The sequence below is a fragment of the Leopardus geoffroyi genome, chromosome B2 (genome assembly GCF_018350155.1).
Source record: "Leopardus geoffroyi isolate Oge1 chromosome B2, O.geoffroyi_Oge1_pat1.0, whole genome shotgun sequence".
Lineage (NCBI taxonomy): Eukaryota > Metazoa > Chordata > Mammalia > Carnivora > Felidae > Leopardus > Leopardus geoffroyi.
The window spans coordinates 13,108,813-13,121,361 of NC_059332.1; the positions used below are offsets into that span (position 1 = coordinate 13,108,813).

Below are 12,549 nucleotides of genomic sequence, written 5' to 3' on the forward strand. Positions count from 1 at the left end.
ACATAGAGGCACAAAAACTCTCTCTCTGACAACCTATTCTTTCTTTTTTTTTTTAAGTTTATTTATTTATTTTGGGAGAGGGAGAGTACAAACAGGGGAGGGGCAGAGAGAGAGGAAGAGAGAATTTCAAGTAGGCTCCACGCTGTCGGCACAGAGCCCGATGTGGGGCTCTGTCTCAGGTACTGTGAGTTCACACCCTGGGCCGAAAGATGCTTCAGCGACTGGGTCCCCAAGGGCCCCGTGACCACCTATCATTTCTGCTAAAAGTTCGAAACTCCCTTTTGAAACCTCAAAGCTGAAAAGTGATATTCTAAGTTGTTTTGCTAGGGCCTTCCTTCCTGGAAGCTGTAAATCCCAGAGTGCCCGAAAATATGACCCTCTCTCACCCGGGGGAGAGATAAACAGGATTAGCCCATAAATAACCCAGTAGAAAATGCTGTCTCCGTGTCCCTGAGGCCCCTGGTATCTGGGCCACCAGGTCCTGAAGTCTCGGTTTTCCCCACCTCCCCATCAGCGGCTGGCACCCAAACTCCAACTCTGGTGCCGTCCGTCAGTGGTCCACGGGGGCAGGGGGAGCTTCCCTCCGCTTCATCATACTGCTGCCTCTACACTGAGAGGTAATCTCCCCACCAGTACTGTGACCTGAGGTCACTAGCCCGTCATTATACGAAGACGATCTTTTTTTTTTTTAATTTTTTTTTCCTTAATGTTTTTATTTATTTTTGAGACAGAGAGAGACAGAGCATGAGCAGGGAAGGGGCAGAGAGAGAGGGAGACACAGAATCGGAAGCAGGCTCCAGGCTCTGAGCCATCAGCACAGAGCCCGACGCGGGGCTCGAACTCACAGACCGTGAGATCGTGGCCTGAGCCGAAGTCAGACGCTCAACCGACGGAGCCACCCAGGTGCCCCTCTACAAAGACAGCGGGCTTGTGAACCGGAGCCAGGAGCTAAAACTGAGCCTCGGTTTGGACTGAGATGCAAGGAAGTGTTCACGCAGCGCCAGGGACCGCAGCTCACGCTGGCTCCCCTCCGTCCTCATAATACAACTCCTGCTTTGGAAATGGGCGCGAGGCTCTCAGAAATCGAGACGTATGGCCCTTTCTCCCCTGCAGCCAGGTGTAACCAAGTAGTTAAGTGCCGGTTCCTGAGATGTCGGTGCAAACGTCGTGGGGCGATTGTAGTAAAACCTCCCTAAGAGACAGGAGGCACCCACCCTTCACGCCATCCACCTGGGTTGAGGCCGTGATAGCTTGTGCACCATGAGGAGTCATCCCTAGGGACGGGCAGTGGCTCAGTGTACCGGAAGGAGCCTCGTTTCCCTAACGGCTTTGTCGAGCAGCTGTGGATGTGCTAGGCTGCCTTCCTCCAGACTCTTCATGGGAAAGAATCAAACCTCACGCGTGACAGCCACTGCTCCTTTGCACTGTCTGTCTGATCCGGTCAAACCAGTTTCTGATACATCTACACTGCAACTACATCCGATTCTGTTTGGGCTGGGGGTGAGGGTGGTAGGGGAGAGCGTCAGAGGGCCATCGGAAGCTGTCACAAGTGGTGGTTTTCTGATGACCTGGCAACAGATTCAAGGATCCGGCTGGGGGCAGGAGGGTTTTGATTTGGCCGCACTGGAATGTGTCTCTGATAGTGTCGCCTTCCCTTCTAGCGGGGAGAGGGGTGGCTACGATAGAAAGGGTTTGTCTATTATGCTTCAGGATGTCAAGTGCCCTTTTCCTGTGACTTGTGGGGATTTGCTGTGGTTGCCATAGAGACCAAGTGAATCCAAGTTCAACCATGAGAGCTGGGCCTTTTTATTCAGAGAGACATATTTTGAAAAGGAAGCCAGTATGTGAGAGAGTAAGGGGACTCATTTTTCCTTAGCGTGGCGGACCACATTGAAGCCTTCCTTCACGATCTTAGTGGATGTTCTCCCAAGAAGCCCATACTTGTGAGTGAATCAAGAAATGATTAATTCAATGCGTTTTTCCTACCCGCCCGGCACCTGGCCTCAAAGAATTCTCTTCTTCCAGAAGTTTAAGGAAGAAAACACGAGGTCATCGATTTACCTTCTCCACCATACCAAATAAATATGTACTTCCCAGCCTTTTTTTTACTCCTTCTCGCGCACTCGTTGAAAAGATCGTGATGGAAACAGGGCTGAGGGCCCCGAGCTTATCCTAGGCTCTGCCCTTACTTAGCTGTATTGCTTGGGTAGAATTGCTCTGGGTTTCAGCATCTCGGTCTGTGGCACAAGGGGTGAGGTAGGATGATATCGAAGATTCCTTCCAAACCTAAGAATCTGACATCCCCCTTGAAGTGAACTCTCCTCTCGACTGGGACAAATACCTTAATCAGGTAGGTTCCTTAGTTTCTATCTTCCCAACCCGAATGCAAGCTGTTAGGATAGATGCACAATACACGTTTCTTTGATGAATGAATGAGTGAGTGAGTGAATGAATGAGTCTGACTTTAAGATTAATTTACCTAAATGTTCTAGAGATTTTTTAAAATTTTTCCTTAATCGGTCGAACTCAAAAAGTAATTGTCCACCTGCCATCAGCTTCTACGGCAGCAACTTTGCAACCAAAACCAGGAGCTACATTTGCTTCCAGTTGGCATCCCCAGCCGTACTTTGTCCCTAGGCTGCAGACACCTTTGACAGCCCCAGGAACTGGGACTTCTGTGTCTCGGCCTCTTCCTGAGACAAAATTATATCAGTGAAAAAATAACCCCAGGTCTAGTCCCCGGTAGCATCCAGACTGAACTCGAAGATTTAAAAATCTTCTGCGGGCATTTTTCAAAGCTCATTCCTTCCCCGGTTGCAGACACCGAGTCACTTGTATGAGTCGGAGGTCAAAAGAAAACAAAGGGATCTAAATTCCTTTCCAGCCGTTTCTGGAGAATTCCAGAGAAGAAGAGAAACCCTACTTTAGAGGAAGAAGGAAGCAGACAGCGGAGGCCAGAAGGGACTGGGTTTAACTCTGGGTCCCTGAGCAGGTGTTCTCAGGCTCCTCTCTCTACACAGTGTATTGCTCTACAAATGCCTCTGCCCGCCCCCTACAAGAACCTTCTGTCTGCCGTGTTCACAGAGTCTGGGAGAATGGAACCTAAATTTTATAGATATACCGTAAAAAAAAAAGTGCACTTTCTTCTTCAGACCCTCTCCTTCCTAGGCTAGAGGTCACCGGAGCTCATGGTCATCTCTTCTTTCTGTGCTCTGTCTGTCCTTCCTCAAAGAGGAGGGAGGAGCTAATCTGTGTGGACCAGGGAGCTCACTGTGTGCTATTTCACGTAAGCCTTACAGTACCTGTGGGAAAGGTGTTACTACAGTTCCTTTACAGATGAGGAAACAGGCTCAGAGAGACCCCACTGCTCTCCTGGGAAGTGGGAAACGGCAGATTCAACCCAAGTCTACCCCATCTCCAGAGTCAGCAGTCTTTACCCTCCATCCTTCCAGACAATTCCAGAGCTGGCCGAATGCCCGTCATTGGGCACGTGAACTGAGCTCTCGTTCTCTGTATTTACTGACATTTCCAGAGGTCGGTGAGCACCAGAGGTATTATCTGGTACTTATCATTTTATGGAGCCAATTTCAACCCAAGAATCTCTCTGTTCTAAGACGATTAAAAAAAAAACAACAACAACAACCCAAGAACACAGAAAAGAATCTCTCTGGTTCTGATGATTGTTTAAATAGCCTAGTTGACATGTTCATTTGTTTTCTTTTTTGCTTCATTTTGCTTTTCATCGTATAACACATTTGCATGGTTCAAGATCAAATCCATATAAAAGGGCTTTCGCAGAGATGTCTCCCTTGTATTCCCATCTCCTCTACCCCAGCCCCCTCCCCACATCTGTTGTAGGTGACTACAACTCCTGGGTTTCTTTCTGCCAAAGAACCAGAACACATAAGCATACACACATGCACGAATGCATAAATAATATATTTATACGTGTATAAATGCATATATAATATATATAAATATAAATGCATATATAAATGCATATATAAATGCGTATATAAATGCATAAATAATATATTTATACGTGTATAAATATATTCTGATTTCCTCTGACTTCATAGACAAATACAGCATAGCACAGCACTGTTTTGCACCTTTTTTCACGTAGCAATGTATCCTGGAGAACACTCTCTGTCTGTAGGACTCTTTTTCATTCTTTTTATGTGGCTCTCAAGTAGTCCACTGTGTTCGCGTCCCTTTTACTAGTTTATTATCCAAAACCTCACTAATGGCCCTTTGCACTGCCAATCCTTTGTTATCACAGATAACTCTGCAATTAACGGCTTTGTGCAAACTTGCTTTGTATGGGTGGAGGTGTATTTTGGGAGGCTCCTGAGAAGCAGAGCCAAAGGATAAATGCATTTGGAATTTTGTTAGATGTTGCTATGCCCCGGCCCGTAGAGGTTGTATCATTTTATACTCTCGTCTACAATACGCGAAGTGTCAGAAGCTCCAACTTGAATGTATTGTTCAATTTTTTTTACCAATCCCACAGGTGAGAAACACCTCAGTATAATTTTAATCTGAATTTCTTTTATTAGAAGTCTCGTTGAATATTTTTTCATATGCTATTGCCTTGTATTTTCCTATGAATTATCTGCTTGTGCATTTTGCCATTTTTCTGTCAGTTTTTCTTTTAGAGTTGATGATGATTTAAGAATGTTCCAACTATGAGGCGCTTAGTCCATTATTAAATTGCAAATATTTTCCCCAGGTTGTCACTTGTCTTTTGGTTTTTGCCACACCAAGGATTGTATTTGTACTTGGGTAGGTTTGCCAATCTTTTCCTTTACCTCTTCTGAATACTGAGTCACAGAAAGGCTTCCCAGCTGCTACATCGGAAATTCCTCCAAATTTTCTCAGAAAAACAAATGGGTTTATATTTTGCACTGATACCTCTAAACTCATTTGGAGTTTTCCCTGGTATTTCATGTGATGTATAGATCCATTTATATAGTTTTCCAAGAGACTCTTCGGTTGTCTGATAGTCAAGTTGTCTGATAATAAAGAACCTTTGTTAAGAAGTCAAACTTTCCCCATATGTTTGAGATACCATTTTTATCATATCTTAAATGTATTCCTGTGTCTCTGTCTGCACTCTTAATTCTGCTCTGTTTGTCTTTCTATTGATTCTTATTACATTTTTAATGTGAGGACAATAGTATCTACGTTTGTAGGTGAAATGCTCCCCTTTACTGATTTCTCTCCTTAGTGTTACTTCTCGGTATATACCCTGCTTTATTTTTAGTGAAGTCAGATTTTGTGTGTTTGACAGCCAGCGAGGACCCATCATAATCCAAATACTAAGGCGGGGATGGGAAACAGAGACTTCTGGAGCCACTCAGTGTCCGAAGGAAGGAGATACACAGCATGTCTTTCTTAGGCTTATCTCTACATGTTGATTATGGGACTTTCCCCCAAAGCTGCCTTAGTTATTCTGAAAGCTCTTAGATTGTGTCTTGAATTGGGGTTCTTTATCTAACAGAAACGTTTGGCCAGGACGCATGTGCCTGTGCTTTTTCTGGATGATTTTCCTCCTAAGTCCTTTTTACGAACACCCTGACCATAAGGCATCATCTTGTATGCACCGGTTTTGCAACTTGGCTTCTGGGTTTAACTGCACCAGTATCCAATGATGTCATCAGACGTGGTAGCAGAAGTCTGTTACTTTTACCCCAAGTGGCAGCTAACGTCTTTCAAATATTCTTTTTCCAACCAACTGAATTATCTACCCTTTCCCTATTCTTCCCACTTGCCTGGGCCATGTATCATGGGGATTGAAGTGATGTGGGATCAAGGTCTGCGTCATGTCTCCATCTTGTTCGATGGGCACAAAGTCATAGTAAGCAAGTTCCCCTAGCCACTAGAGCGTCCGCCTCTCTCCTCTTCCCTCTCCTCTCCCAGCTTTTGTACTTCATTCACTGCCTTACAACCCCAAATTTTCACAGAGACTTGTGAGGAAAGTCCTCTCTTTGCTTCACCTGTCCTCTTCAGCCAAAACTCTTCTCCACAATTGTCCTGTCCATCCTTGTTATGGGTTGACTTATGTCCCCCCGAAGGATATGTTGAAGCCCTAACCTCTTGTACCTCAGAAGGTGACCTCATTTGGAAATAGAGTCGTTGCAGATGCAATTGGTTGGGATGACGTCATACTGGAGTAAAATGGGCCTTTAGTCCAATATGACTGGGGTCCTTAAAAGAAGTGAGAGAAACAAGGAAATGGCCATGTGACAATGGAGGCAGAGACGGGAGTGCCATAGCTAAAAAAACAAGGAATGCCAAGGGTTGCCAACAACCTGTCAGAAGCTGGGACAAGGGAGGAAGGATCCTCACCTGCAGCTTTCAGAGGGAGCCCTGCCAGCACCTTGATTGCGGACTTCCGGCCTCTAGACCTGTGAGGGAATAAAGTTCTGTTGTTTTAAGTACTTCTTCATGGCAGCCTTAGGAAACCAATACAGCCCCAGAGTTTTGTCTCAGGAGGATTTTCCACACGACTCCCGGTCCAAGGTGCAGACAAAAGGGGAAAGATTGTGGGTAGAAGGGGCCTTTCCCCTCTTTTTGTGAAACACTGTTTATTATTTCCATAAACACTCAAGACAGGCTCCTATGCAATGAGGTGCTGTTACTAGGTCTATGTTCCCACAGTGAAATCGGGTCAGCAGGATGTACCTTCACTCTCGCCAATAGGTAATGGTGCCATAGACACAGCCCTCTTCTCTAGCCAGGTGGACTGCTGGTTGTCCCATTTTCACCCAGAATTCCCCTCACCTGTCATCTCTTCCATACCCAGAACCCCACCTATCCTGGAGGCTCAGTTCAAGCTCCTTTTCCTCCGTGAAGCCTCTCTTGACTGGACCAGAGAAAAATGACCTCTGCTACCTCTGTATCCCTGTAATAATCTCTGTGCTTCTCACATGTGTAGGAAGAGGTCCCTGCGACCTCTTCCCTGCACGTCTCCCTCATTTTCACCGGAGAGGCAGCGGTGATGCCTCTGCACACTTAGCGCGATGCCTTCGCAGAGAGTCCTGAAAATTAAGAAATGGACAGAATGGGTCTGAAAGTAGACCATCAATTACAAATGAAACAGGACCCAATGGCCGTGAGCAGAAACGTGAGACACAAGGGTTCGTGTTGAAAAAGATGAAATCAAGCAAAACTGCTTGGAAAGGAGACATCTAAAACGATGCTTCTCACTACAATAAATCTAGAAAGGCCCATTGGTCAGAGAAAACAGGCTAGCTGGTTATGATGGATCCGTCTGTCTCCGCTCAAGTTTCATTTTTGTTTGTTCTACTAATGCCTTCTCTAGCTCCACGTTTACTGTTTTGATCAATGTTTTATACTCTTATTTTTTTGAGAGAGATGGCGAGAGACCGAGCGTGAGCGGGGGAGGGGCACAGAGAGAGAGGCAGACACAGGATCCGAAGCAGGTTCCAGGCTCTGAGCTGTCAGCACAGAGCTGGACGTGGGGCTCCAACCCACGAGCTGTGAGATCATGACCTGAGCCAAAGTTGATCATGACCTGAGCCGAAGTCGAACGCTTAACCGACTCAGCCACCCAGGCACCCCTATGCTTTTATTTTTAAAAGAATCTTAAAATCATAAAATTATATTGCCAGAGAGGACTTAGAGATTTCCTCATTTATTCTGAGGCAGGAGAAAGACCTAGTATTTGCAGCCAGTTGTGAGTAAAAAGCCAACGCCTCCGTTTACTAGCTGTGGGATGTTGGTTACCTTAGTCATCTCTTTGAACCGTGGTGTCCTTACCGTATAATGGGAGAGTAAACGTCTTCCAAGAGTGGTTACCGGGAGGATGAAAACTGTTGGGCATGTTGGTTGGGCATTTACACGTGGCACTCAAAAATGGTAGCTTTTTCATATTAACCAGAAAACTCATCTTTGGGATAAATCAGATCAGTGGTTTTCAAACTGTTCCCTAGAGCCCTACAAGTGTGAAGATGTGACGCTGTAGCCACTATCCTGGCGGTGACTGGAGGCAAACGTGGCACCTGCCGGGCAGAGTTCAGCCTCCCAGACTCTCCTTAAGGAAGGCAGCTCCCATTTCCACCTGTTTTGGATAGTAAAGTTCCGTGGAGGATTGCCCCAATAGGAAAAAACTAAGAGTTCAAAAACATATACACTCTTAGCATAGGACAGTGCTTTCCACAAGATACTTACTGAAGCACATCTGTCTTAGTTCTTAAAATGAAGCGTTCGGTCATTTAGAACAAAGGCCCCAGTATCAAGAGAAATACGCTGGATTTCAATGGGTCATTTGAAAATCCCATGTTAGTTGGGGAAATGATTGCTGTCCTCCACAACAGAGGCTCAGCAAGTTAACTTGCTCAAAAAAAAAAGGGGGGGTATTGCATAAATGTCCAATAAATACCTAAACTACACACATCGTAATGTTTTGAAGGAAGAAATGAGATAAGGGCTAGAAAACATTTGCTATAAAAACATAAAGCATTATTATTATGTTCATGCTGTTCCGTCATCTGTGTTTAATTTGTTCTCTCTTATCTTCACCACGCTCCCTGCAATCTGGAGATTAAACCAGAGTCAGAGGTCGAAGGTCATCCAAACAAAACTCAAACCCATCAAGGTCTAATAATTCTGAGTAATTAGAACAATAATGTCTAGAAAAGATAGAATAGCAGGGAGAATGTCTCTTTTGACTGGGATGATAGCAATGTTACTATAGCTGCTGTTCTTCTGGTTACTGTTTATAGATTAGTACCCCCTGTGGTACTAGGCTAAGTACTCAGATCTTCCTAACATCCTGAAAAGAAGGTATCATTATCTCTACAGACAAGAAAACTGAGGTGCAGAGAGCGCAAGTAATTGCACATTGTCACCTTGTTAGTAAGCGTCACCTAGTTAATAAGTGGTGGACCAAGAGTCTACCCTAGGTCGCCTGACTCAAAGACTAAGCATCTTATAATTATGCTACTCTCATAGAAGGGTAAGGTGATAATGCATCATTCTTCCGACATTTTGGACTGGCAGTTTTTCCACTAGAAAAACGAACATAATTCTATCTTTTCTTTCTGTCTTAGGGAAACATAGAAATGCCTTATTGACCGAATAAAATATTTTGAGGCCTGTAAGTACAATCCAGATCAAAATGGCTGATGGCGCATGTGTATTTGTCTACCCTACCTCCCAAGTTCCTATCGCGATGTCGACAAAGACATTTAAAGGATGGATATGTCCATTAGAATGCTGGACACGAATAGGATGTCATCAGCAGAAATTTCAGGGATTTGGAGAAACGTCTGGGAGCCAGGAAGCAGGCAGGACCATAGCAGGGTATCAGAGGAGAGGGGTACACAAGGCAAAACACGCAAGTGAAAAGATGCGATGGTGATCCCCACCTACAGAGGCTCCAAGTTTGCGGCCAGCGGGTAAAAAGAATGAACGTGGGTAGGGCAGGGAACAGGGTAGGTAACCCATCATCAACAAACCACAGAATGGCTGGGCCACTCAAGGCCTCCCTCCTGGCTCCACACACAGACGTGCCTGCTAACTGGGAGCTTGCCCATGGTGAACCTGCCCTCCCACAGAGCTGTCACCCACTTTCCGATTCGGGAAATTGCCTTCTAAGGAAGCACAGCTATGAGAGAAATCCACTAAGTCAACCTATGTTGAATCGCTCACATACGCAGTCAACAAAGGATCGCTAGACATTTAAGGGAAAGGAACAAGAGGCAAAATAAAGACTGTTTTGAACACAGGGTGGCCTCTGGCGAAACAGACAAAAAGAAATCACGAGAGATACCTTGTCATCCTCAGAGCGATTTCACTGGCTATTGTCTCTTTAAAGCAAGTACTGGCTGCTATGGGGGCAAAGGGGATCAAATGGAGAATAAGAAAGAATGGTTAGAAATTTCAAATGTTTATCAGAACTTAAAAAAAAAATTCAATAAAGGGGTTAAATGATGGGATAGAAGCAGTTGAAGACAAAATTAGGGACATAGTGAATCAAAGCAAAGCATATCTCCCAGAAGGCCAGATAGAAAAGAAAAAGGCCTGACTAATAAAAGAGAAAAATTAAGTCAATATGTATTTGAATATAAATACAAAAGCCTCAGTGTTTGTCAAAAAGCAGTTCCAAAAACATTGTTGTTCATTGGGGTGTTCACTTTGGTATAAATCACTGAGTTGTACACTTAGGATTTATGCCGTTTCATGTATGTGTTATACTTAAAAAGACACTTTAAAAAAACTTTAATCAGGGGCGCCTGGGTGGCTCAGTCAGTTAAGCGTCCGACTTCAGCTCAGGTCACGATCTCACGGTCCATGAGTTCGAGCCCCGCGTGGGACTCTGGGCTGATGGCTCAGAGCCTGGAGCCTGCTTCCAATTCTGTGTCTCCCTCTCTCTCTGCCCCTCCCCCGTTCATGCTCTGTCTCTCTCTGTCTCAAAAATAAATAAACGTTAAAAAAAAATTAAAAAAAAAAAACTTTAATCAAAGAGAGTGACTGGGGAGCCATCTGAACCTCCCAAAAAACCTGAGCAAATATTACCTTCCTAATTTGAAAAGGAATCCGAAACGCAAAACCTCATCAAGTCAATATCATGGCAATATTGTGATATGCAGCTCAAAATCAGCAAAACTATTCTTTGGTTGAAGTTGCCTTTAATAAAATCATTATTTAAAAGATTCATTACGGGGGCGCCTGGGTGGCTCAGTCGGTTAAGCATCCAACTTCGGCTCAGGTCATGATCTCGCGGTCTGTGAGTTCGAGCCCTGCGTCGGGCTCTGTGCTGACAGCTCAGAGCCTGGAGCCTGTTTCAGATTCTGTGTCTCCGTCTCTCTCTGCCCCTCCCCTATTCACACCCTGTCTCTCTCTGTCTCAAAAATAAATAAACGTTAAAAAAAAATAAAAAATAAAAGATTCATTATGATAAACTCTCAGAAGGCACAAAAAAATTCAAGTGAATAATGAATCACTCACCAAAGTATTATTGCTTTGCATAAACTCATTAACAAGTGATAGTCAAAAGCTTATGAATATCTGGAAATTTGCTGAAACATTTATTATAAAACAGAGTGGCATGTATACGAGTTTTACTAAAATATGCTCTTTCATTGTCGTTCTATCTGCAGTGAATGTTCTTTCTCCAAATTAAACCAAATTGGAAACTACAAAAGGAAAACTTTCGGAAAATACCATTTAACAGAATTAACTTCAGTCAGCAGATACGTTCTGGCAGCAGAAATGTTGGAAATGCAACAGACAAGTTGTGCGGATCACGGTAGAAACCACATCAACTTTGTAAAAGGAGGATGTGTTTCTTTGGACCGAACGGTTTTTATTTATTGTGTGATCACATCCTGTTCTGGACTTTTAAGGTTTTAAGGATATTTAATGTTAGATGTGTTTTTTTATTTATTTTTATTTTATTTTATTTTTTAAGTTTCTTTATTTCTGAGAGAGAGAGAGAGAGAGAGCACGAGTGGGGGAGGAGCAGAGAGTGGGAGACACAGAATCCAAATCAGGCTCCAGGCTCTGAGCTGTCAGCACAGAGCCCGATGTGGGGCTCGAACTCGCGAACTGCGAGATCATGACCTGAGCTGAAGTTGGACACTCAACCGACTGAGCCACCCAGGAGCCCCAAATGTGTGTTTTTATTTTATCAAGAAGTTTTTTTTTTTTCAAAAACTGGAAAGAAAAAGAAAATAAGCAAAAAAATAAACCCCGTCTATGTGATTTATTTTAAAAATCATTGGAAGTCATGAGAGGAAAGGCACAATGCCGACTGAATTAATTTTTGGTCTTTGTTATTTAATGTAAACAACATTTTGTAGCAAAATTAACGGACAGCAAAAATAATCTCCTTAAGCATGAAACAGGAAATTGAAAAACAGAAATAGGGCATTAGAACCATCTTTCTAAAACCAAGAATATCTTTTCTCTACTTCTAGCTTCTGAAAGTGGCCACACAGTGACTGATTCATATAGAAAAGCAATATTGCAATTTCCTATAAATACTCTTTGAATAACAAACAAGAAACAAAAATGAGATTCTCCCTCTTTTCACAACTTAGTCCCCAGTGGAATGGACTCCGTAATAATGTCAGAAGACCCAAAAGGTTAAATCAACATTTGCTCAATGGGGCAATCCCGAACCTGCCCATGGAGGAATTCTTGGCTAGATGCAAAGTCAAGAGGTCAAAGCAATTGACCAGCAATGAAGGAGGATAAACCTGTCTTTCACTTCCCAAGGTCCAGGTTAAAAAAATAAAAGATCTGGACTCTGAACCTCTCTATTCATGTGTCATGCTGGAGAAGGAAACAAAGTAAACCTCTGAACCCAGCCTTGGTTATGCTATAGAGTGAAGGTAAGCCTGGGACATGTTTTCCCAGGCAACAACACCACAAAAGCATCAGAAAAGGGTATGAGTCATAATTTTAGGGGGTAAAACCTTAAGTAAATTAATTCAAGGTGGACAGTTTCTATCTTGCTTGGTTCTCAGAGTTCTGGGGGCCATACCTGTGGTCCCCCTCTGCTCAGGGGGCAGAACA

General features: G+C 43.9%; 1 long non-coding RNA gene across 1 annotated transcript; it reads left to right on the forward strand.

Moving 5' to 3' along the window:
• Positions 1-1,959: 1,959 nt before the first annotated feature.
• On the forward strand, positions 1,960-11,474 carry LOC123609678. The gene is made up of 3 exons (XR_006717888.1): positions 1,960-2,350; positions 9,078-9,425; positions 11,130-11,474. It is a non-coding gene; the product is annotated as an uncharacterized LOC123609678 (long non-coding RNA).
• The last annotated feature ends 1,075 nt before the right edge of the window (positions 11,475-12,549 follow it).